Source organism: Dermacentor variabilis, unplaced genomic scaffold (assembly GCF_050947875.1).
Source record: "Dermacentor variabilis isolate Ectoservices unplaced genomic scaffold, ASM5094787v1 scaffold_17, whole genome shotgun sequence".
Taxonomy (NCBI): Eukaryota; Metazoa; Arthropoda; class Arachnida; order Ixodida; family Ixodidae; genus Dermacentor; species Dermacentor variabilis.
In genome coordinates this window covers 7045473-7072004 of record NW_027460335.1, presented here as the reverse complement: position 1 = coordinate 7072004, position 26532 = coordinate 7045473, and positions in this window count along the sequence as shown.

Here is a 26532-nt window from a genome sequence, read left to right as displayed (position 1 = left end):
GTAATAGTACTGCAGCTAATCGAGTGCTTTTACTCCTACACACCGAGTACTTCTACTCCTCCAAGGCGAGTGTTTCTACTCTCCCAAAAAGAGTGTTTTGTACTCCTTCAAAACAAAGTTCTAGCGTTCATCCCAATAGTGTGAAAGCATGATGTAGATCCATGGTCATGTTTGAAGGGATTCGCAATACTTCCATGCGGGGAATATTTTAATCCTTCATAAGCAGCTTCAGCACCTATGCTTGGTGAATGGGGTGTAATCTGTAGTCGTTGAGTTATACACAAGAGACATTCTCTCATAAAAGGTCAAAATATTTATTGATCAGTCAGAAAGCAAACTGAATAATAATTTGAGAAGCACGCTGACAAACACATCAAATCAGATTACAATGATTCCCATGAAAATTAGAACACATCTTGTAGTAAAACATAAGTATATTCTGTAGTTATATCAGTATTACAGTGTCTAAATGTCTTTTAATTTAAATTGGTTCCTTCTTTTCAAAAATAAAGTATACAATTTACACTAAAACAGAATGCAAACATGTGCAAACTCAGAAAGTATTGACATTGTGATAGAAGAGAAATCTACGCCACATTACTGGCCAGCAAAGGCATTTCTTGCACAAAACGCGTGCACTTACATGGCGGAGGTTACCAGATAAGCTGCTATGCATAGGGCTGGTAATGTAGATAAATTGTGCAAGAAAGTTTTTGCGTGCCATATTCTAAGACTGCAGCTCATTTGATAACATACTGTACAGCATATGCATGTTCCTGACTGAGAGTAAAGTGCATTTAGAGATGTGTTGTATATTCTTATGTGAGGGAGCCGATCTGGCCCGCTTTGCTTATATTTTACATAAAATTATTGATGTATAGGCTGCACCCCATTGTTTATAAGTGTGTCTTGTCGTGGTTTTGCAGCAATATCCTGCCCGGTCTCAAACCAGCACACAGGCTTATTATGTTACCTATTCGGTTGGCCTCCTGACGAAAGTAGTTTCTTAGAGCTCTTGGAATTATCCGATACAGTTTCTCACAAATAAGTAAAATAAAATTTACAATATTATCTAGTGTGCAGAAAATGAGTATGAAACTGCAAGGAGCATTGGCATTAAAATCTTGTACATCAAACTTCTTGTCATATATGGTCGCTTTTCATTCCCATTACGGCAAGAATGCTATACTTCTGAGGAGCAGCTTGCATAATTACATGATCAACTATTGTGACTCGCTGAATGTGCAATCTCACTGAAGTATAGCATGGCTTCAGATGTGAACCAAAAATTAGGTGGGATGAATATGATGCATCAAAGGTGACATAAGCATTGGTCAGGCAGGGAAGTGCACGAAAAAGACAAACAAAGAAGCGAAACAAACTGAGAATGGCACCATCCTGTTTCATATATCCCTTCCATGCACGCGGATTTTGCGTGTGACTAGGCATATACTTGCACAATGAACCAACTACCTGAAACCAAAGCTTTTTTTTCTACCGAAGTCGTTAAGATACGCTAAAGTAAGAAAAAATATTGCACTTACAGAATCTTCGTCTCAAAACAAGTACATATGTGTCTAGGAAAATTGATACATTACCTCACTGTGCACTATCTTAAGCGCAGAAGAATTATGTCTACAGAAGCCATGATACTAAGGAGCGTTTGCTTAACACATATGTCCACGTCCAAATATTGATGAAAAAGTGTTTTACTCAGATGCTCTAAGTTCTTTGCATTGAACGTATCCCTACCTCTACTAGTATGCTTCGTTGGCAAGTAGATTGAAGAAATCACAATTTTACATTTTAAAAATAGTTTTCAATTCGAAGTGACTCTGGCTTCTAAGATGTAAGGTGTACACCACTGTCTACACAGGTAAAGGCCTTAATTGCTCCTTGCTTTCGCTTTGGGAGGCACTAGCAGTTCTAATGAACTGGTTTCATGAGCCTGCACATAAACGATAATGATTTCTTAAACATTGGATTCTCTTCCCCAATGCTTCCCTTTTCTGCAACCTAAAAGCCATAACTCTAAAATTAAATGTAAAAAATAGATAAAAAGGAAGACATGAAAACCTGCCTGCTTCATGTAAGCATTTACAAGAAACAATCACAGTTGTGTGTATTTGCACACTTGCATTCACAGGCTGTTAAATGTAAGCTATTAAAGCTGTTAGATATATCTAAGCACCTAACCAAGCACGAACTGCTGCTTTTTACAGTGAACATAGGTACCATGCTCCTTGCAAGTATGTATCATGTCACTAAGCAAATATGCCGTTTCATTGTACCACAATTTTTTATCAAGTGGATACATCTGTTCAGAGGCAAGACAAAAGGCAGTCACTTCTCACAACTAATCAGCTTTCTTTTAAAACACATTTCTAACTTTTTAGTGGCACTTACTACTATGTGTTTGTCTCCAGAGAGCATACTTGATTTTGACTTTCCCATCAGAGACATTACATAAATATACCATGTTAAGATGACTGCCTAGAGCACGTGAGAATATTTATCTTGGTGGGACATACTGTATTTTGATTTTGTTCACATTTAGTCGCATGGTGCACCCGATATACCCAGAGTCTAGTTTTCTTGTCCAAATAGCGCGGCAATGTATTTTGATTCTTTGGCGTGCGCTTCTCTGCACTTCGTGAAGTCGCGCTGGGCTGGCGCTTTGGCATCCTTGTGTCCTTGCAGCTGCCTTGTTGCGTTATATGAAGCGGGTTCCTGAAAAATATCGTTTGCAAAAGTCAACACGAGCACATGTGGTAAACAACATCAAGACAGTCAAGGGTATGGCACTAAAAGAAAGGCTTAGCTCTTAGTCTTCCTACTGAAATGCATACGAACCATATAAATGACTGCTACAGTCAACTGCTAAACTAACTTCAATTTTTAGGTTGAAACAAAAAAAGAAACAACGGACAGTTCATCCTCGTTCGGCACTAATGTTAAAATACTCCTGCTAATCAATATAATATGGGTCATTGTCAGATGTCATAGGTCTGTCATAACTGGTGTGTCGCAAACACCACTTGTGACGCCTCCTAAGCATGTGCCCAGTGTGCCCCCCGCACGATCTCTGCTCAAGCCATAATTTGAGGATCATATTTGCAAACATGATGCTCAGTAGGGATGAATATATAGTCCTCCAGTTCAATGGATATGACCTGACGTGCCTGTTATAAAGGGCAACAAGGCTTGTTATGGCAAGCTTACCCACACTTCAAAAATAACAAGTTCACTGCGGCCTGCATCTAAGCTTACTAAAAGGCATGAACTTATCTTCATTTATGACGGGTGCAATGGAGTTCATTTTGACAGACTCGACTACTGCTGCAGTTTGAAATCTAGCATTTTACATTCTTGAAGGCATGTAAAAGTTGCTGTTATAGACGGCAGTTATTACTCTATTAGACCAACTCTTTTTTTGCGTACGACAGACGACTGGTAACACAGAATTAAAGCAGCGTTTTGTTTTGATATTTCATTTCTCTACGAAAAGTATTAAAGCGATAAACACATTTTTATCTGCCATGCAGTATCAAAATGCACACATTACCCTTGTGTACGAACGCGACAGGTTGCGTGAACACGCAAATAATGGGCGAACTGTAGGATTGGGGCATCTTGCTTTTGACTGCAAAAAGCATGGGTGCTGTCCCATTTATAAACATGCACGGTGATAGGAAGAAGCGCAGCACAAACAACACGTGAGATTATTGAAGCGTGCGTAAATCGCTAGTTTAGGGAGCGCATGTATTAGCGAGCCTTCAATCGATCTTTCAAAAAGAAAGAATTCGATTGTTTAAACGTGATGCAGAGGGTGGTCTGATCGAGATGACATTTTATTCTTGCGATAACAAAAAAAAATTTTTTTTGGCTATGCATGCTCGTTCTTTCATCTTTGATATCATCTTAGCTTTCCATTACACATGTCTCGGTGCTGTCTCATTTGATTAAAAATCGGTACATATGTGCATGCGTACGGTGGTGTGTGTTACCTATATATGTGTGTACCGCTTCGTGGAATAAAACAATGGTTGGAAGTTAGCGCTGTGTCCGCGTCTTGCCACTGTGTTCGTCCCTTTTCGTGAGCTAAAAAACCTCTGTTATGTAGTTCAATTCGGCAATATGCAGAATTGTGTTCAATACTATGAAGATCTTATTACGTTAATACTTAAGCATTAAAGAATATTATTGAGCGTGTATTAAAATTAAAAATACACAAATAATAATACACGAGGGCGAATCACAAAGTTTCAGCCCCTACTTTTATTATCGAAGATGTGGTACACACAGGTAATTACAAATATACTTACTATTCTACAAGTCTTACACAATTTTTCCACATAGTCGACGCACCGGTTCAGACATTTGTGCCATGGCAGCACTGAATTTGAGATGCGCCTGTGGTCAGTCAGTGGCACAAGTGGTCTACCCAAACGCTCATTGTTATGCGAGTCATCATGGGCTTTTGCAAACTTACAAATCGAAACCTCACACTTCTCAAATTGACACACCTTTCCCTAGACGTGGGCTGTATTTCCCTGTGGATTTCGATGGACGTTCGTTCCTCGCTTCGTAGAAAAGGAATCGTACTTCGTTGCTTGTACGCCGTGGACGTGTGAAGGACAACCGCCATCTTCGACAACTGAGAGCAGCGCCGTGTCGCGGAGCCACCAGCAGATAAGGCCGGGACGCTCCAAGAAAGGACCACTTTTGAGAATGAGTGTGTTCAGTTCGCATTTGTAGCCGTAGTTCGGCTAAAATAAATAGACGCAAACACTTTCTGGTTATCCGTTGTAGATATTAGAGAACACGGATTTTAGGGAAAACCGATGTAGCACAATTGCACTGTTGGAATATTCGTCTTTCTAAGTCTAAACAAATCAGAACATTCGGGAAAAGTTACCCTTTGCCATCGAGTAGAATAGCATAAATTTTCCCATTTCCAAAGAAGATGAAATGTAAAAGGAAAGTAAGACGCATGTAATGTCGTTCACAACTGGACGTCTAGTAAGCTAGGAAGCTTTCGAATGCGAAATAACAGTTCTCGAAAGAACGGTCTGGTGGGCTAGTTTGTACTGCATAACTTGAGATAGAGCGCGATTGGGCGTGCAAGGACCATCAAGCTGACGATGGTACAGCACTGCGTCTTTATTTGAGTTTTCAGTTTTTTCTTGGCACACCATTTCAATAAAGATAAACTGGTGAGCAAACAGCATGTGGCCAGATGCAAGTAGCGTTGTCATTGTTTATGGACCAAAGTGAGATGCTGCTGCGCGCCTCATGAGGACTAAAATAAAGTGTTGACTGCGGCCGGTTGGTACATCACTAATAAAAATTGATTGCGTTATTATTCATTTTTCTCTTTTTGTCAGCATGAAATTTCAAGAAAAGAAAAGCGAAGTATTGAACAGAACTCGTGTGCGCCACGAGTTTACTATAAAACGGGCGAATCTGCGTGGAAGCTGTATTTTTTTTTACAATCTTCCTTATTCCAACTCGAACTGAAGTGCGAAAACCAAGACTCAAACTGAGCTCAGAAACAATTAAAACTGTTACCGCTTAAGGGCAAGAAGCATTTTAAATATATTGGCCTCGTGCGTGAACGAAGAAGGCGCTGCGAACAGCGCTCCTATTATCTAAGGAGCGGGACTCACCTTCGTCCTCTGCTAAATTCTGGCAGGAATAGATTTATTTCTGCGCCTCTGCTGCCGCTCACTCTGAGTGCCCCCATGCCATGAAACTCTTCAATTAGTTTCTGTGTTGTTTTCGGTCGTATCACTATAAATGTAGACACTGTTCGCCCTAGAAACGTCTCCGCTGCAAAAAGTAAGAAGGACATTCTGCGATGGGTGTTTAGCAGTCTTAAGTAGCAGTCTTCGGACCGCAGGTTGCCAGCATGAAAGTGTCAGATTCCCTTATGCCGCAGCGATCGAATAGTTGCAGAACGTCCGCTTTGTCCGCTCGAAAAACGCGAAAACGAACACGTCATCGACATTGTTTCAAAGATTGGTACTATTTTTGGTGAACCAATAGCACTTTCCGATATCGAATCCTGTCATCGTGTGCCGACAAGAAATCCTGATAAGACAAACATGATTGTCCTGTTTAAATCACGCGCGAAACGTGACCTAATTCTGATAAAAGCCAAAAAGACAAAGCAAACTAACTTCCAGATTGGGCTTAATAGCGCGAATGCCGTTTTCGTTAATGAGCATTTGTGTCCTACTCTGAAGCGGCTTCTGGGCATGGCTATAAGACGTAAACATGAACACAAGTGGAAGTCTGTGTGGACATTCGGTGGCAGGATATTTGCGAGGCAATTTGATGACTCAGTAATGATTCAGATCACAGACAAGGCTGACCTTGACAAAATACGCTAGATTGTAAGGGTTACATCCGTTGGTTGCTACTCAGAAAAAGAAAACCTCCAAAAATGGATTATCACGAATTTGTCTTGCCACGTCACATTAACCCAGCAAACGCATATTGTCGCTCTGTTCTGCACATAATTGCACGCTCAGCTTCTTCTAAGCATGTAGAAATATGTGATTTTGTAACTGCATTTAGTTTCCAATTTTCTGCCGTACTAATCACAGAAACTTAGTATAATGATGGATGCACTATGCTAAATTTACCTGGTTATAATAATTTCTTTCTAAATAGGCCTCAACAACGAGGTGGAGGCGTCGCTATATATGTTAAAAAAGGACCAACATATGTCTTAGTACCAGAGTTTTGCAGGGTTACTGATGACTACGAAATTCTAACACTGCGGGACAACACAGAGTTCATAGCTGTCGTATACCACCCACCACGTCGCAATACGCATGCATTTTTTACTTACCTTGAAAGCTTCCTAGACTACATCCCAGTAAACAATTTTAACCTTATTAGCGGTAGTGACTTGAATATAAATATGTCGTAGAACACACGCGAAACGACCGCCTTCAAAAATATTCTTAGCTCTACTGGTTTCACTAATTTAAGCAGTACTGCGACACGCGTGACACTTGCTACTGCGTCAACTCTCCACTTAATAATTAGGAACGTCGAAACCAGCGTACTACATGCAGGAGCATTAGCATCAGGTCTCAGCGACCACTTCCCCATATTTGCTGTATTTAATAGCATTATAAATCACAAAAGATGCGAACCTGAGCCTCCCGCTGTTCAGCACTTATCTGAAACAGCCTTTCAGTCGTTCAAACATGATATAAGAAAATGTGATTGGTCACATGTTACGCCTACAAGAGACGTAAATGAACCCTATTGCGGATTTTTTGAAACCTTCCTTCGCGTGTACGCTAAGCATTTTCCGTTTAAAACTCTTAAACAATCTACAAAGATAAGGAAGCCATGGGTGACACGCGACCACCTAGTAATGATAAAAAATAAAAATAAAGTGTATCATCTATTTCTACGCACACGGCGCCCGTCACAGCTGAAAGAATTCAAGGCACTACGAAATAAGCTATACAGTGAGCTAAAACGCGCTAAAATTATTTATTATCATTCACTTTTCTCTGATATCACTAAGAAACGCCCAGAGGTTGTTGGAGGGTGATGAACTCTGTCTTGGGTAGCGACAAGAAGAATACCACTTCAGATAGTATCACAGTCAATGGTCAGCATATTACTGGCACAAATCTAGCTGAACACTTCAATGCACACTTTGTGAATGCTGCCGTGCCTGATTACAACATGAGACCTACTAATATGTCACATAGGCAATTTTTGAACTACAACTCCAGACATTCCCGCAGTCAACCTCAACGAGGTAGCACACCGCGAAGATCGAGGTCATACTCGCCGAGCTGAGCAAAGAGTGACTTCCATCGGTCAGGAGAACGCGGAGGAGGAAATCTGGAGAGAAAAAGATGTATTAACAAGATTTAGTGATATTACCAAATTCTATCAAAATCGGAGGCGGGTATTACCACCGCCTCACACTAAACTGAACAGAGCTGAGTCCGTTACTTGGAGGCGACTACAAACAGAAACTTATACGAGTCCCGTGCAACTAAAAAATTTCTACCCCGATATATACGAGAGCGATATGTGCAAGCTATGCAAGTGTGTTACAGCCACCCTTCAACACATGTTGTGGGGATGTGAAATATACCAAAATAAAATGGCAGTCTCCCCAGAAAATCTACGGGCGCGGTGGTCGGCCGTGCTGCTCAGCTCAGAACTCCAAGACCAACTTTGAGCCGTCCAGCGAGCCAAGGAAGCCGCACGGGAGCAGCAGCTCCCAGTGGCCATCTAGGCGGCCCCAGGCCCGGGCCTCCCAATCGCCGGATTCTAAATAAAGTTATCACACACACACAACATTAGTGACAGCTTGTTTTTAGCTCCAACCGATGAATCTGAAATCTTCAGAACCTTCATAAACCTGAAAAAAAAGCAGGGCCTTAGATATAAATGACGTGCAGATAAAATCAGTAAAATGCGTCATTGCATGTATCTCTTCCGTTCTAAAGCATATATTCAACCTTGCACTAAATTCAGCCGCTTTCCCCGAAGAAATGCAGATAGCAAGTGTTTCTGTAATACATAAAAGAGGTGATCATCAGTTCACGAAAAACTACAGGCCAATATCCGTTCTCCACATTTTTTCCAAAGGCTTAGAAAAAATCATCTGTACGCGTATAGCTGTTTTTTTTCTCTAACAAACATATCATATCCGATGCGCAATTCGTCTTTCGAAAGGGAAGGTCGACAGAAACAGCCCTACTAACAATGAAAGAAATTACAGCTTCAAACATAGATAACAGACTTTACATGTTAGGCCTCTTTATTGACTTTTCCAAGGCGTTCGAGTTTCTCAGCCATAAGATTCTTGTGGACAAGTTGTTCGCATGTGGAATTCGTGGGAAACCTTTGCATTTGTGAAAATCTTACTTAAAAAACCGCCAGCAGAACGTATGTTTGCAGAGTTTCCAATCATCTTTCCGTCATATTTCAAGAGGTGTGCCACAAGGGAGCATTCTGGGTCCCCTCTTGTTCAATGGGCATATAAATGACCTCGTAAATATTGAAAAATCATCAAAATTTGTCATATGTCGAATACAGTAGCATACTTTTTTCTGGGCCAAACATAAATGATCTAGTCCTTCAATGTAATGACACACTTTCAAAGATAACCACATGGTCAAGCCTTAACGAAATAAAGTATAATCCCCTAAAAACTAAACTTATTATATTTCGTGCAAGGAGTAAAGTAGTTCCATGGTTAAGCCCTATTGTATATGAAGGTCTGAACATCGCTGTAGTAAACAAACACAAGATACTCGGCGTTACGTTTTCCGCTCACCTTAGTTGGAACTCGCATGTGGAAGAACTATGTAGGAAACTGTCGTCAACTATTGGGGCATTATCACGATGTGAACGCTTACTCCCCTCAAAGGTTAAACTTCAAGTGTATCACGCACTATTCGCGTCCTACATTAACTACTGTAGTCTAGTCTGGGCTACCACAACTAAACGGAACTTAAATAAAATCTTGCTTTTACAAAAGAAGATTCTTCGCCATGTTGCAAACATTTCCTACCTGGCTTCAACTGAAACCGTGTTTCAGGAATATGGTATCATACGGGTACAGCACTTATACAAATTTCGTATTTTGCAATCCTTCTTCTTTTCCAACACTTTTAAAGAATTCCTTGTAACTATATCGAACCTTACACCTAATTACCCTCATAGGCGTAAGCGACGTACCTTAACATGGTCTGTACCTCGTTACCAGACCACCTACAAATCACAGGCACTCCACTTCAATTTACCATCCATCATCATTATTATCATCATCATCATCATGCTTCTCCAACCCCGGCCATGCTTTCCATCCATTCCATTTACTTCCATTTACCGTCCATTCTAAACGAATTTCCTGAACTGACTACTGCTACACAAAACCAGCTATGTGCGTTCTTCACATCAATGTTGTAAATAGATGTCGCATAGTTATCTTTGGAATGGCGTGCATGTGTCTTGTTTACGTGGCTTTTTCCCAACCTGTACATATTGTATTCTGTTGTGGTACTGTTATCGTTGCGCGATGTCTGTTATCAGAGCTATTTTTACTCTTTATTGTTTGTGAAACGTGTTGAATTACCAGAATTTTATCTTTATTTACTTTCATTTTATTTTGTACAGTCAACACTCTTTATACGATGATATTTCCGCTGTATAAAAATTGATGTGAATCCTGCTGTAACACTGCATGTTAACTTCAAGTAATCCTTACGTAAACTTCTTACAGTATTACTCACATGTTATAATTATGATCAAATATGCATATATGTGCTGTGAACGGCACATGCTGCCGAATGAAGAGTCTTCAGGGACTCAGTCAAGCTGCATAGAGCAGCTTTTAGCCCTGAAGGCCATCCAGAATTTTCTGGTGAAATAAACCTTGATTGACTGATTGATTGAATTGATTGATTGATTGATTGATTGATTGATTGATTGATTGATTGATTGATTGATTGATTGATTGATTGATTGATTGATTGATTGATTGATTGATTGATAATGTGCTGGTTACTGGATTTAAACCCCAGTATCGCGGAAAACCAGCTTATTTTATTCCGTTAGCAATAATAATTAGCCTACTTGACGCCCTTTGCGGAGGCTATATATGTTGTATGTTCGCACGTGTCCACATATGTTTGTACGTTTCTAACCATTTTCCGCCTACCGGAATCACTGGGCAGTCCACAGTTCAGAGAGCAGCGCATCGGGCTGCTGTGCGTAAGGAAGAGGTTTGAAAAATAACCATCGAAAAAACTCGGGTCAGGGAGTGCGTGGCAATGTGCACATACGTGCCGTTCTTCATCGAACACCTTTCACGCTGACATGGGTCACACTGGATGCGGGATTGGGCAGGTGCTGCGGCTCAATGAAACACTTTGATGCCGATTGGAGCACTGAGCCTGTTCCACTCCGTCTTCAGTTTATCTCCTTGATGGCAACTCGAGTCGCCAGTGACGGTGCAGTAGTTGTATGCCGCATTTCAATCAATACCACTGATGATAACTTAGGTCACTATGTGTGTGCCGCTTGAAGTGTGCCTCTCTAGCGCAGTGTGTCTATGTGTATCTTGTTTTGCACCGTCTTTTATTCACGCTACCGTAAACCTATTAAAAAATACTCGACATTATCCCACGTTTTCCTTAATCAAGCTGGAACCGTGGCTCCTTCCGGAAAGAACACGTGCAAAGGGTGCAGGAATGCTGAAAGCGCTGTATTGATGCGCACGGGACTGTTTCAGTGGGGACAATATTCGAATCTACACAAGTAAATTTACTTCCTAAAGCCGTTCTCGGTAAAAAGTTCGGCGCGATTCCAATTTATCTGCGTTTCGTGCGATATGTGCTCAAAACTCTCCTAAGAGCTCCACCACTCTTCGTTATGCATGCCAAAACCACTAAAAGGGCCAGGGGAATAGGAGACAACACAACCAAAACGTAGCACACGAAAACCATCATCGTTTGATAATTGGATGCATTTGCGTATCCGAAACTGCCACAAACTTCAGTCTCAGGCAAAAGGACGCCACTAAAGAATTTCGGTAGCTTGGAGAAAAGTTCTTTAATCTGTTGCTGATTTCTTTTAAAGATACGAGATGCAACATAGGATTTTAAGACCTATGGCATTCGGTAGTCACACCTCTCACGACAGAACACCATAGGCCTTATAATTGTATCTTGCACGGTGTATTTTGATTTCTTTATTGTACAGCTCGGGTTTCGACTTTGTTTGGCACTGCTTACGCCCCACTTAGCACAGATTCCACACGCCGAGACAGTGCGGAAGACTATGTAGATTTCGCATCTCATAAGCGTGTCTTGCCGTGATGTGAGCGATGTGCTGTCAGCTACGATGCAAAAATGACTGAGAATCAAAGTAGAAGCAAGTGAAGCGATCCTCATGCCGCTGTCGGTATGATAGTTGTAGACAAGCGCACCAGCGTCCCCTTTTCAAGGTCCTGGTCGGAGCTGAGCAAGCCGTAAACAGTCAACTACAACACTGTATTTCCAGTTGCAGCGGCCCGCTCGTACTTAAGAACACTTGCACGCACGTACCTCCGTGGCCAACTTCCTCTCAAGCGTTTAGCCATAAACGAACGACGGCCGTCAACTAAAGCCGCAAAGTATGCCAACGAGATGGTTCCAGCAGACATGAAGCCAGAGTTGCTGCGAGGCTAACGGAGAAGCAAAGTTTGCCGGGGTCACGGGCCCCCAATGCAATGTCTTTATAATAATTTTATTATACTTGCAATTCACCGGTATAACAATATGTGGACAATCGTTCCACACAGAGAAAGTGAGCGTGGGAGAACGCCACAGCATTTGCCTCGAAATCGGTGTCCTACGGTGCTCGCTGTATTTCGAGTTGCAGTGCACAACAACACCCAGAACTTCATTGACAGCGTAGACGTCGTAACTGCAATCATCATAAGGCTTTGCTTTTGTAAAATTCTTGATAGGTCCTTGTAGAAGCGGAAGCATCTTGGTTGTAGGGCGTCGTGTATTGTGGCTTCTTTTTTATTAGTTTTTTAGCTTTAGCACGGGCTACAGTTTATCTTGATCGTTGGCTTCATAGGCGACACTTTGTATTAACATTACGGTCTGCTTCCAACTGGCACCTCGAGGCTCTTTCTTGCTTTGATGCTGAAAATCACGCTGAGTAACTGGTTCTCTCCCAAGATTGTCGATGGGTCAAGGAATATAATGGATTCTCACCCGAGTGGATCGTTGGTGGAGTTGCGAGTCTAGGCTAAGGATACACGTACACAGCTGCCAGCAGCCTAAAGCAAAATTGGAGCATTTCAATGACTTGCTTAGAGCCAGTGAATATGTGAATAGTGACTGGCGATCAGTCTCTTTAGGTGTAGTGGCCTAATGCTTCCGCACTTGCACACCCCTCGACCGCTGCGGGTAGCCAGCAAGTTTGTGTCATGTTGAATGACTGATTCCGCTGTTCTGAAGTTCTCCCGTGATGGAGTCTGGTTATCTCAGAAGGTAGATAGGCTGCCCCGGAACGGCCGTGGCCCCGGGTTCGAGTCCCAGACCAGGACACATTTTTCTTCAACTGCGAGGCTTTTCTCTCGAGGAAGCCATATCAGTTTCCATTGTAGCAATAAGCTACGTTTCGGTGGATGTCTCATTTGCCTTAAATAACTACTTCTCTCCCCCTTGCGGGTTTCTGCAGAACTATTACGTTAAATCATGTAGGAGTCACCCAGGGAGCAGTTATCTGCACAATACCGTTTAATGTAAGAATACGCCATATTTAAAGGAAGTACAATGCATCTCAGTGGGACTCCACAAAGGCGACATTACGATTTGATCTAATGCACGATATATCTCTCTGCAACAGGTGCAGCTCACTCTAAGGTTAGATGTGATTGCACATTTTCATGACAAACAGTGCCTCCAGATTTACCCAGAATGTTTGAGTTTGTAGCGGTTCTGAAGGCTACAAGGTACAGAAAACTACAATTTCTGCAGCCAAATCCGAAATCCCGTTCCGAATACTATCATCCAGAGCATAGAGCACATGAAAATTTCATGACTCTTCTAACAACAAAGCGCAAAGTCTCACAGAATCCGTTTAGAAAACGCTTCATCAGATGAAATTAACAGGCTGTCAGAAGCACTAGTGCATTAAACGTTCCTCTGCGACCTACAATGCTTGCTGACAACGCCAAATGAGCTCAAGGAAACTGAAAGTGTCAAGAAAACATATATTCGCATCTCCTCAAGACTGCCATAGTCGGCCAATGTAAAAAATCTGTGCGATAGAAGCCTACTGCAGCTCAACAATTAAGCGATTAATTTGCACCTGCCCTGCAAGTAAAAAATTCTTGCCTAAAACTGGCTCACGCGGAAAAACCACCGGAAACGAAATAGGTCCATGTAAGGACGACGTCCCTCAAATCCTGGTCTCTAACGCGTTATGGGAAGATATGCAACATCTTGCTCAGTTCACGCCCTATCCTTACGGTGAAATGCAGAGGCGAAAGCAAGCGCCCACATAAACAGACGCCTTGTGCACAACTTTCAAACAAGCTCATAAATATATACAGTGACATATATCACGAAAAATTTTAATTATGGTGTGCTTTCCAGCCGATAAGGAAGAAATATTGGGCTGGTTGGTCTTGTATTCCTAATGAGTGAATCTTAGCTATAAAAAATGAAAACATGGATGAAGAAATCATGGAGACAAGTGAGGAAGGTTGGAACAGAAATTCCACTTCTACATGCTTACTTGATTGTAGTGGGAGCATGCGTGCCGCAAAAAGAAACAGATTTGAGAATACACGGGTGCCGGCATGCACTGTATCGCACGTAGACCTTCACCCGTCTTTTCTAAATCATAAAGAAATGAATTTCTGCAGCGCGAAGCAGTTTTTTCTTCCCCTCTCGTAAGCCGTAGCAATAGTACTGGAGTGCCCCAAAACCTCCTGCAGGGGTGAAAACCATTTGTTTGCGAGCACTGCATTCTTCAGAAGCAGCCTGCGTCACCCACGCTTGACTTACGCTCTCATCGTGCGAATAGCTAACCAAACGTGAGCCAACAAGGTGACGTCACCAGACAAGGCACTATGGCGTTTACGCCTCGTGAACATCAGCTAATACAGCCTGTAATACAGCCTGTAATACAGCCTGTAATGCAGCCTGTAATACAGCCTGTAATACAGCCTACGTTTACTCAAACTCCGGACAAGCTAAATCTCTCGAGTGTCGAAACCTTTTATCATAGGCTCCTAAATTTAACTTCCCTTCGCTTATTGGGCTGTCATGCGCACAGCAAACGTCGAAACTTTTCAACCTCAGAATGCCTGTACTGCCAGTTTCTATATTGAGTGCCATCTGCACATTGTTCATCGCTCTTTGATCCTGCTGTGGCGATATCATACTTCAGTGGTTGTTTCTCTCTCGTAGGAATGCCGTTCTCGACTACGAGCAATCTGAACTTGGGCTCTCTCCGCTACGGGATAAGCCCTTCAACTGCGCTCATCAGCCTCTAACGAAACTCGTCAAGACTGTTCAGGGACATCCTCAATAAGTGCCCGTTCGTTTTCATGCTCTCTTTAGGGACCTTGCGACTCGACCACATTTCCACCGTCAGCGATTTCCATCTCGGGAAACCCGTATGCTAGCGCGCAGCGTTACCTTCCTAGTCTGTCTTCAAGCAAAGTAACACCCAAACTATGATGAGTCCAACCGTGTGGTCGAACAATGATTACTAATGCAATCAAAGCAGTTATCGCGTGCATCCAACCTTCAACCTAGGGTGACTTTTGGTTGCTCTGCCTCGTAGCTTGCGTTATGATTATGCACACGATAACTTCCTTGATTGCATTTGTAAGTACTTCGCTTCCCTTAAAAGATTATGTAAAATGGAAGCTCATTACTATATGAAATGAGCTTCCATTCCACATAAACTTTTAAGGGAAGCGAATATGGATAGATTGGCTAAATATCGAAACGAATTACACAAACAACGAAAAAATAACTTGAATATTTCTTTCTTAATACTAAAAATTCAGAATAAATTAGGGGAAAACGTTCAACAGTAATTCCCCCTTCCACGTAAGTTCTATCAGGGAATGGGGCGTCATTTAACCATAACCGCGGCTCTCGTGCAGCTAATGCATTAGAGATTGGCATCCCTGGATGTAAACAGAAACTTTCATATGTGTTGCTTTCCGCTATATTCGAACAAAAGCGCATATTGGACAGGTAAAATAATGAATTCTCGAAAGTAACATAAAAACATTTCAAATTTGTTTGTATATTGCAATAGCACTTAAAGCGAGATATCAGTTACGCATTCCATGTCTGCAGAATAGAAGGAGACCAATACATTCGTTCAGGAATAAATATTTCTGCAAAAGCGTATTTTTATCACGTATCTTTGGCTACAGTTTGGAAAGGTGAATTAGTGACGCAGACTATAACAGTTTGACAGAAAAAAAAATAGGCTCCCGGAATTGTGCGGCTGGCACTCCTGAACAGCCGTGCGCTACACAACCTGCGTGATACTGATTAATGCAGCCATGTCCGCATTACGGCCAGGGAACGTATCCACCCTTTCGGGTTACATGTCGAAACTAGGGAAGTCGGCAGCCGGGTGCACTCCCCAGGCGGTACACCCCAAACACTACCGAGTGCGGGGGCGCCTGTACCCATCTTTTTTATCGGCGGGTGCCGGCGGTGGGTTTCGAACAATCCACCTACCGCAGCCGTGCTGGACGCCCTGTACACTCGGCCACAACTGCGGTGAAGGTGATACCACGAAAAAAGCTATTTATCTTTGAATTCCTCTAGCATCACCATTCGCTTTTTCTTCTTTTTGAAAATACAAATGAAGCCAACATTTAGTGAAGTACAACTGCATTCTATAGCGAGCTCATTTATAGTCTTACAAACAACACAACTACACGAACTGGCCGTAAGAGATGAAACCATGCAGCCTAGTGACCACCCACATATAATGACGGGGCTGTTACATCGATCGTGCTCAAATGCGACGACTCGCTTCCGCCGATAAGCAGCGCGAGCATGCGTTGCGCCAGTTGTGGTTCCCTTACGGCGTCCTTTAAGCATGGTTTGGCGTAGCTGACAAAGGCAGCGCGGAGAAGCGAAGCAGAAACGCAAGGAAGCGACCGTAGTACATCAGCACGGCGGCCGATGTGTACAATGGCTCTGGCGCCGGACTCAACTGTTGCGAGCCTTTACGCCTGCTCGAATATTCAGGTGTGATATTAGAACATCAAAACAATGGAAGCACTACTTGTATTTGTTTGGTCTTCCAGGATCGAGGTCAATTCCCGCATTAGTACTATTGCGTCTCGAGCCTTATACTTTATCAAAAATGTCTCCTATATTAAAGCTCCGTATGCCTATAATTCTCGCCACATTGTACATTTAAGTAAATGATTTGATGCCGCTGGAAGCACTGAAACAGGCTATATGGGTGTTTTATTGGCATCATGGGTGCACTAGATAATTAGCACAGTTTACATAAGCATGATCTTTATTTATTCCTAATACTACCTGCCTCTTACAGAACCAATACAAGAGGGCATTAACATAGAATGCTGTGAACATAACTTCACTATATGAAGTTATGGGTGGCATACAGGTGGCGTAGGAAAACACTACTCATATTTAAGCAAATAATAACAACGCTAGTTACACGAAAACTGGACAGCGGACCAATCTATGCACCACAAAATATACACGCACTTTGAAAGCAGCAAATTGGATTATTGCTAGAAAATACTGAAAAATAAAGAAACAAACTCAGGACTAGCTGCTAAACATCCTTTCAATTTTCTAGTTGAAACCCATAAAATATCTTTTGTTAGTAACGAATGGGTGTGGCCAGCGGTTGCTACTGCCTCGCGATAGGGGGCCCTAACAGTTGCTCCTCATGGTCAAATAAAGTTCGTTGACTGTCTGTATGAAGTAATCGTCATTATAAGCCTATTCTGTAAGAGTGCATGCATGCTTGTTTCTTAGTGTTCGAGATTCTGCTAGAAAGGTATATGTTGACGCATCGATACAGCTGTACTTAGGAGTTGGTGCTGCAACTTCAGACGTACCAGTTTTGCTCTTGTCTATACCGTAGGTAGTCCGAAAGATGCTGAAAGGTTATTGGGCTTGTCGATTCGCTTGTATTTGATATGAACAATCCTAATGGCTTTCCTTTGTACACGTTGAATCTTGGTTCTATTAGTGACAGTATACAGAAACCATACAGTGGTAGCATACTGCGGTGCCTCGGGCCATCGCTGCTCAAACAGCGGAGCTGTTTGAGCAGCGATGGCCGTTTCAGCAGCGAGCTGTTTGAGCAGCGATGGAGCTGCTCAAACAACTCGTCTTCGATTAAGTCGACGTCCAAAGGCTGTCACACCGGCTGCAATGGTTGCTTCAGTTTCTGGATAAGCACTACGCGAATGCGCGCCAGCTTCCAATCTTGAGCGAGCTGTTCTTCCAACGCCTCTCACAGTCCGCACGCATGGTACTGGCGAGCACCGACGAGATAAGTGCCGATCACCTATCTGCACTCGCTGACAGCATATGCAACAGCTCGTCTGTGGCACAGATACCTATCACCGCTGCGAGAGTCTCAGAGCCAGGAGACCTACTCTCGCGCCTGCAGGAAACAGTCGACTGCCTTACCAGAGCACTGGAGAAGCTGAGGACGGGTGGCAACAATGGCGACCAACCTCGGCACAACCATTCGCCTTCACAGTCCCGCAGTGCACCTAGATACTCGCCGCGGCAGTTGCGCTGGTACCGCCTTCGCTATCACGAACAACTAAGCCGCTGCACCCGGCTTATATCGTGGATGGAAAACCCGCTTACCAGTCGGTAACGGCAGAATGCGACATCGGCCCTCGTGCAAGCCGCCTATTCTTAGTAGTCTACCACATCACCGCCACCCGCCTCCTCGTCTACACCGAAACCGAGCTGTCTATCGTTCCCGCCACGGCCGCAGATTGCCAGCGCAGCGAGTCAACACCCACGCTCCAGGCAGCGGACTACGCTGCCATCGTGTCGTATGTGCTCTGGTCAATGACACTCGACATCGGACTCCGGTGCTTGTACAGATGGGTTGTTGTGATCGCCGACGTCAGCTTTGTCATATTTGGAGCGAACTTCCTCAGCCGTTTCCACCTTGAAGCGCGCGTTCGCGATCGGCGCCTGAACGATAACTTCAATTCCCTTGATTTGCTTGGCCTGCATTCAGACATCAGCTTATGTGGCGCCCGTGCGTTTCGGCCGGTTTCAACGCACAAGACACTCGCTGAGCGCCGGCAACTCATGAAGCACCGCAACGATGCGCTGCCCGTGAAACGCAAGGTGTCACATCATATCACGACCTCCAGCCCAACTGTCGCACCACTGCAAGGAAGTCTCGCTGTACGGAGGTTGGAAGTCACCCGCCGACAGTTTGAATACATACTTCAGCTCGGCGTTATTCGTCCTTCATTCAGCAATTGGTCTTCACCTCTCCATCTGATTCTAAATGAGGACAGGGGAAAATGGCGGTATGGCGGTGATTAGTGAGCTTTGAATGCCGTCACTACTCTGGATAAATATCCCGTTCCTCACATACATTATTTCGGCGCTTGTCGTGCGGGAACCAAAATATAGTGGCAAGATCGATTTAACGAGTCGGTACTACCAAATTCCTGTCGACACCACCGACACTCCGAACATAGCAATCACTACTTCGTTTGGTCTATTGATGTTTGGGCGCATATCTGACTCTTTGAATAATAAGAACCAAACTATACAAAGATTCATGGGCGAGGTTACGCGTGTACTCCGGTTCATTCCCACCTATCTTGAGGACATTCTCTTTGCTTGTCGCGCAAACAACAGGAAAAGCACCTTCGCCTTCCATTTCAGAGACTGGGTGAACACGGCCTGGTTCTAAAGCCCCAAATATACATTTTCGGAGTGGAAACTCTGGATTTTCTCGGCCAGGCTATTTCACCCCAAGGCATCCAACCACTGGAATGACGGGTACGCGCAAACCAGGACTTTCTATCTCCACCCATATTCCGAAAGCTTTCCGTGTTTCTGGTACTAAATTTTCACAGGCAGTTCATACCATCCAGTGCGCATGCTCTTCAACCGTTTACTTACCTGCATTGTCGCGACTCCAAAAAGCACCTCCCTTCCTCTGGTCCTCGAAGCACGAACGCTGGTTCCAGGAACCCGAAACGCGGTTGGCGTCTGCGGTGCTCCTGATTCATCCGTTGCGTGACGCGCCAACTCTCCTTATGGTAGACGCCTTGACCACGGCAGTGGGTGGAGTACTGCAGCATCACGATGGCACAGACGGTAGGCCGCTGGTCTTCTTAAAGCGACTCAAAACTACAGACGCTCGATACAGCAATTCCGGGAGGAAGATGTTGGCAACCTATTACGCTGTCAAAAATTTCCGTTTTCTTTCTTGAAGCCTATAGCTTCTAGATTCTGACCGACCAAAACCGTTAGCCTTCCTTTTCAAGAACAACAGTTCCTCGTACTCAGAACGTGAGCTTCAGCAACTTCCCTTCATATCCAAATTTTCTCCAAATTCCAAATTAAGAGGAAGCTTTAGCTCGGGTGAGCCTATCTAAATACATATAAAAGGAGAATTCGTTTTTTTCGGCAACCACTGCACCAAATTTGACGAGGTTTGTTGCATTTAAAAGAAAAATTGAAATCTAATGACGGTTTGTTTCGAAGTTCTTATTTATTTTATTAAATATTTGCAAAAAACGAAAATTTTCTGAAAACAATATTATCAAGATTACAGCACTGTAACTCATCAAACAAAATTGATATCCCAATTCTGGGAATTGTATCTGATAGTACATCTAAAGCGGACAAATTGATATGTTACGCAATATTATAAAAATTTAGTATTGTGTAAATAGAGATTTTGCGTGACCCTCGTACAGAACGTAACGGATTCACGCAAGATATAAATTGACATATAGGATTTGTCCCCTCTGAATGATCTAATGGCTGCCGTTTACAGAAACGCGATATCTCTTTTTGATCGAGAGTCATTAATTTATAAACTTCGTGCGTCTACTTTTTACAACTTTCGGATTTTTGAAAAACCTTTTAATAAAATTCAGGCCCTAAATCGAAATTCCACTTCCAACAGTAACTAGGACTTCATTTTCTCTCCAAAGCGACACAAATTTCATTAAAATCGGTCAAGGGTTCTCTTAGAAAAGCGTTTTTGCGTTCTACATGCATTCGAACAGGCCACGTTGGAGTTGGGCACGAGCTAGAGCTTCCTCTTAATGTGTGTTGGTACAATTACAAATACGTGACGACGACTGAATGAGGACGAGAGAACCACTATGGCAACAATGGCGTGAGAACGGTGATGCGACAAAAGCTGGACGAAGCCACGGGAATGACAGAAAGATTGCAAACACAAGAAGGCATAATGAATACATGTGATCAATACATTGTTGCGCTAATAGGAAAATGAACACTTAGGAGGGCAAGTAAGAAACAACAGGTCAAGCCCTGGCATATCGACGGAGCTATGACGATGGATGCATGATAGCTCACATGTGACCACCACGCAGTGACGACAATGGCATGACAAAACGGCATATTCACGATTGAATGACTACACGAATACACAAGAATATCGCACTAAGAACGATTTCGAGAGAAGGACGAAGCTTTATTAAAAGCACGGCATGTCGACAATGAAATGACGATACTGAAGTGATGATATTGGTAAAACGATTTCGTGACGACGATGGAATGACGAAAACTGTATGGCGACGACGCCGTGACGAGAGTCTGGCGTCGAAGTTACAATGGTGACCATGACTTCGAAGGCATCCTGAGGACGCTACAATTACGAGTGCGTGAAGATGACAAGAAGACAATGGGATGATAATGAGTGTATGATCCCAATAGCGCGACGATGACTATTTAAGAAAATTAAATTATGTGGTTTTACGGGCCAAATCCACATTCTAAATACGAGGCACTCCGTAGTGAAGGACTCCGGAAATTTCAACCGCCTGGTGTTCTTTAACGTCCACGGGTGTTTTCGCACTTCGCCGCCATCGAAATGCGGCCGTCGCGGCCGGGATTCGGTCCCGCTACCTCGTGCTATTCAGCCCAACACCATAGCCACTGAGCAACCACGGCGGGTTGCACTGTTTTTATATATGCTTGTCTACTGTCTTTCTTTGTCATTCGTCTTTTCGGAAATAAGCCGTAAAATGTCACAGCGTTGATGCATCGTCAAATGCGTGGAACCAATTGCGTATTCGTTATTTCCACGCCTGCAACAGGCATACCATGCCTTCTTCTTTGCACTTGTTTTCTAATGTGTTAACCGGATGCTGTGTTTATGCGGGTATTCCAGCAACTTTCAATGTACATTATTTGGGCCTGTTGCAGCCTTGTCATGGGGATCTGCTCTGGCATGTCACTAGGCCGTTTACCGGTCCTCGTAACTACATTCCTTCCCTATGACAAAGGGAAGCAAGAGCTCTGTCTGCAGTCTTTGAGATTGGCACACATTCCGTCCGCGGCAAAGGGCTGGAAAATGGTTCACTCGACTTTTCTCGGCCACTAAAATGTCGCCCGCCAGTGGACCACGTTTAATAACCTACTACAATCGTTCAGTGACTTCTATTGAACAACACCATATGACCATTCTACAGCGCCCTATTAGGTCGTCTGCTTGAAATGATCGAATAATGCCCCGTCCCATTATGTGCTCTACGTTATCACACCGGCGGAGAGCACTGCTGTGAATCTAAATTTGGGCGTTTCCACCAATGGTATTAAGTGTACAGAGGGCCAGGCAGTGGGCGTCGGGTATGCAGCTTTGATATCATGATGACGGATGCTGGTGAAGTTTCCGTAGTTGAAGAGGCGTTGTGAAAATTCGTCGAAGGACGGCGTCGTTCTGTATTAGGAAGTTCCGTGAACGGCTGGGGAGAGTCATCGGCATTTTCTTTATTGCAGACGGTGATATCTGCTAAGAAGTGCACTACTGCTGGCCACATTATTGAACACGAGTAATTAAAAAGCACCGTTAACAATTCCCTTCCGAGCGTAGGCGGCATAACCATCCTCGTGAATGCGATACTTTGCTTTGGGAGAAACAGATAATACGTAGAGAAATTACTTGTGAGAGGCGTAATTTTTTGATATCGCTTGTGGCAGATAGCATAATTTGTATCCTAGAGTTAGATTATTCGACGAAGCGGACAATACTAGCACGAGAAACTGAAGCGCATATCCAGCTAATTAACAAAATTTAATAAATAGCTTGGTTATTATTTACTTTACGACGAATATAGCAATTCACCAATCGTAGACGGTGATCTTGCAAGTGGTATTTACTTGAAATAAATTTACATGAAGACACCAATTTCGAGATAGCGTTTTCTAATGGCCCCTGCGAGATACATGGTTATTGCAGTTACTTTTGAGCTTCTATAGCCAGAAACAGCGTTTTGTTAAATAAGGGAACAATCGCTGCAGTAATTGCAATACGCGTCGTAAAGTAATTACTTCAGTAGGTAATTGGTGTTGTTAACTTAGTTCAATATGTGTTTCGATTCATGGTGCAATTAATGTCCGCCTCTCTGCATAATCCAGCTCAAGGATTAGATTTATGTTATCAGCTGGCTATTTTTTAAAATTCCGTAAGAACCTAAACATGATCAGCCTGCAGAGAAAGTCGAATGAAATATGAAAAAATAGTATGTAACAGGGGCAGCCACCCGTCCTACAGAACAGCACTATCAAACAGTCTTAGTGGGTGAACTAGCTGTTCATGTGAACGGAGCAGCTGTTCAGCTGGTCCTTTCAGGATGGCGCATTTCCTTGACCCTGATGTGCAATAAGCACCGGAAGCTGCCCGCACCTTGTTGCAAAAACGCGCGTCCTAATGTCGCTGGTGCTCGGTCCATTACTAGATGCACAGCATGCTTTCCTATTGAGACAGTTTGATGGCACCGTTTCCCTCACAAACGAGTGCGTAGACACAAGGTTTGTTTCTTACTGCGCCGGCTTTTCGCAAGTGCCGGACACAGTAAACATGTAATGGCTGCACTACTTGCGGCATGCCTCAGGACAGTTAAAATCGGCTACCCGTGCAGTGTACATAGGCACAGAAAAGTACCTCCACAAACGAGGCAAAACTTTGGGCGCGAAAGTACCTTCATTTCGTATGAGGCAATGGTTATGTCACATGTCTCCTTTATTTCAGTGAGTATGCCACTCACTTCTGATCACCCAGGTAGTGATTATGATGTGAACGGAAGGGCAAGGTGAAATGCACACTTACAGCTAACAGAAATCATACAGCTCCGTATAAATCTACCCCGTTCTGACTGCTCGTGTGCCCTTTATGCCTTCGAAATGCAAACACTCTCAATTCTCTAGTCGTCCGAGAGCACCATTAAAGAACGCGCTCCAACAGCATTTTCGAGCGCATGTAGTCCCACTACAGCTTCGCTTTCAAAGGGACAATCGGTAAGAACAGTAGTCAAAGTTAGACTGAGTACTACTACAGCCGGAATTTCCAGTCAAGAGCAGGCCTTAAGGCGATAAAAAAATTATGGTGTTTCACGTGCCAAAACCGCCATCTGACTATGGGGCACGCCGTAGCCTAGGGGATTCCGGGGTAATTTCGACCATCTGGGGTTCTTTAATGTGCTCCTAAATGTGAGTAAGCGGGTGCTTTTGCGTTTTGCCCAAACAGAAATGGAGCCGCCGTCGCCGGGATTCGATGTTAAAGCGATTATATACCGTGTATCTTAGTTAACATTTTACAAGCCTGTGGGAGACGGCGCGAAAAGATAGACGCCGTGACCACAATTTATTTACGCCGGCCAGCCATGGTGCCACCGGATCTCGATCGGGAGCAGGTCAAGTGCGCTTCCTTGGTCTTTTCGCGCTAAGGGGGAGCTCGATGCCCGCTTCTCGGAATCCGAAATCTGTGAAGTGCTCGAAACGCTCAACGGTCACTCTGCAGCGGGCCCGAATGGCATCTCCAATAGGCTCCTCCGCAACTTGGACGCGCAATCAGTTGCACTGCTCACCGGGGAGGTCAATAAAATTTGGGAAACGGGCCTCGTCCCCGACTACTGGAACACAGCCTCAGTGGTGCTCATCCCGAAACCAGGCAAACCTCTTGCGCCGGAGAACATGCGACCCATCTCGCTTACGTCCTGCGTGGGTAACGCGGCCGAACATGCCATTCACAACCCTATATGCCCGCCGTGGTTGCTCAGTGGCTATGGTGTTGGCTGCTGAGCACGAGGTCGCGGGATCGAATCCCGGCCACCGCGGCCGCATTGCGATGGGGGCGAAATGCCAAAACACCCGTGTGCTTAGATTTTGGTGCACGTTAAAGAACCCAGGTGGTCAAAATTTCCGGAGTCCTCCAGTACGGCGTGCCTCATAATCAGAAAGTGGTTTTGGCACGTAAAACCCCAATTATTATTATTATTACAACCGTATAACCAGGCACATAGAAACTAATGAGTTATTCCTTCACAACATGGTCGGCTTTCGGCCGGCACTCTCCACACAGGACGTCATGTTACTCATAAAGAGGCAAATCATTGATGACGACACTAGAGACACTCGGGGCATCCTTTCTCTAGACTTGTCGAAGGATTTTGATAACATCTCGCACTGGTTCGTGCTAGACGCCATCTCGGACCTGGGCCTGGCGCCACGATTCCATGCGTACGTTAGCTACTTACTGAGGCATCGAAAGACCACTGTAAACATAGGGCAAATCAAAGCCAAGGAATTTACATTGGGAGCCAGAGGCACCCCGCAAGGGGCGGTCATCCCTCCTCTACTGTTTAACATCGCCATGAAGGGCCTCTCGGACAGACTGGCCACAGTAAGAGGAACGCGTCACACCCTCTAGGCGGATGATATTACCGTGTAGTTCATGGGAGGGTCTGACGCTGCAGAGTCCAAGAGCTGCTCGACATCATAGAACAGTTTCTACTAGACGCGGGTCTGAGTCTGTCGCCAACCAAGTCCGCACTTCTATTTTATAGGGCCACCCGACGGGCGCTTAAGTGCCCCACTCTCTCAGATCAAGCTCCCATAGCCCTCTATACGAGGGACGGACAACAAATTCACAGAGTGGATACCACTAGTGTCCTCGGACTCTTGCTGGAATCTCGCGGGGGCAAATCACCGACTACAGACCGCTTCGGCTTATCCTCAGGATCTCGAACCGCAGAGGGGGTTAAGCGAGATCAATCTCCTCAGACTCTACCACGCGTTTCTGATGAGCCACGTTAAATATTTAGCCTCCGCGTTGCGCTGGGCTAAACGGGATGAGGCCGAAATCGACGCCCTCATGCGGAAAAGTATCAAGCGCGTGCTGTGTTTACCAATCTCTACAGTACCGCGCGTTTCATGTAACTAGGCATGCACAATCCAATATCAGAGGCGACCGAGGCCCAACGAGTAGCCCAAATAACACGACTCTCATCATCGAGAGCGGGGAGACGCATCCTCGAATCCGTTGGATGCAACACCACGAAATGAAGGAGCGCAACGTGACCCTATCACCCGTGGTCCGAGACTCGTTCAAGGTAGGTCCCATGCCACGTAGCGTCCACTCTCAATACAATGTAGGGCGCCGGGTATCCAGGGCTCGTTCCCTTTTAAAAGCGGCTGCGGTCACTCCGAATCTCGCATGTTTTGTTTACGTCTCCCAGTACGAGCGCTCTGATCACTATGCCGTAGTTTCAGTTCACTCCGATGGCACTCTCTATAACTGAGCATCTGTGCGGAAGGTTTCTACAACAGTAGAAAAGCAGGTAGCAATAGCTATAGCAGTGAAGGACCCTCTAAGTCCCAATATCTTTAATGACTCCTCGTCCGCAGCCCGGGCTTTCGGCTCCGGCTCGATCTCAAAGGAGGCGGCGGCCATCCGCGGCAGCGAGGCTGCCGGTTTTCA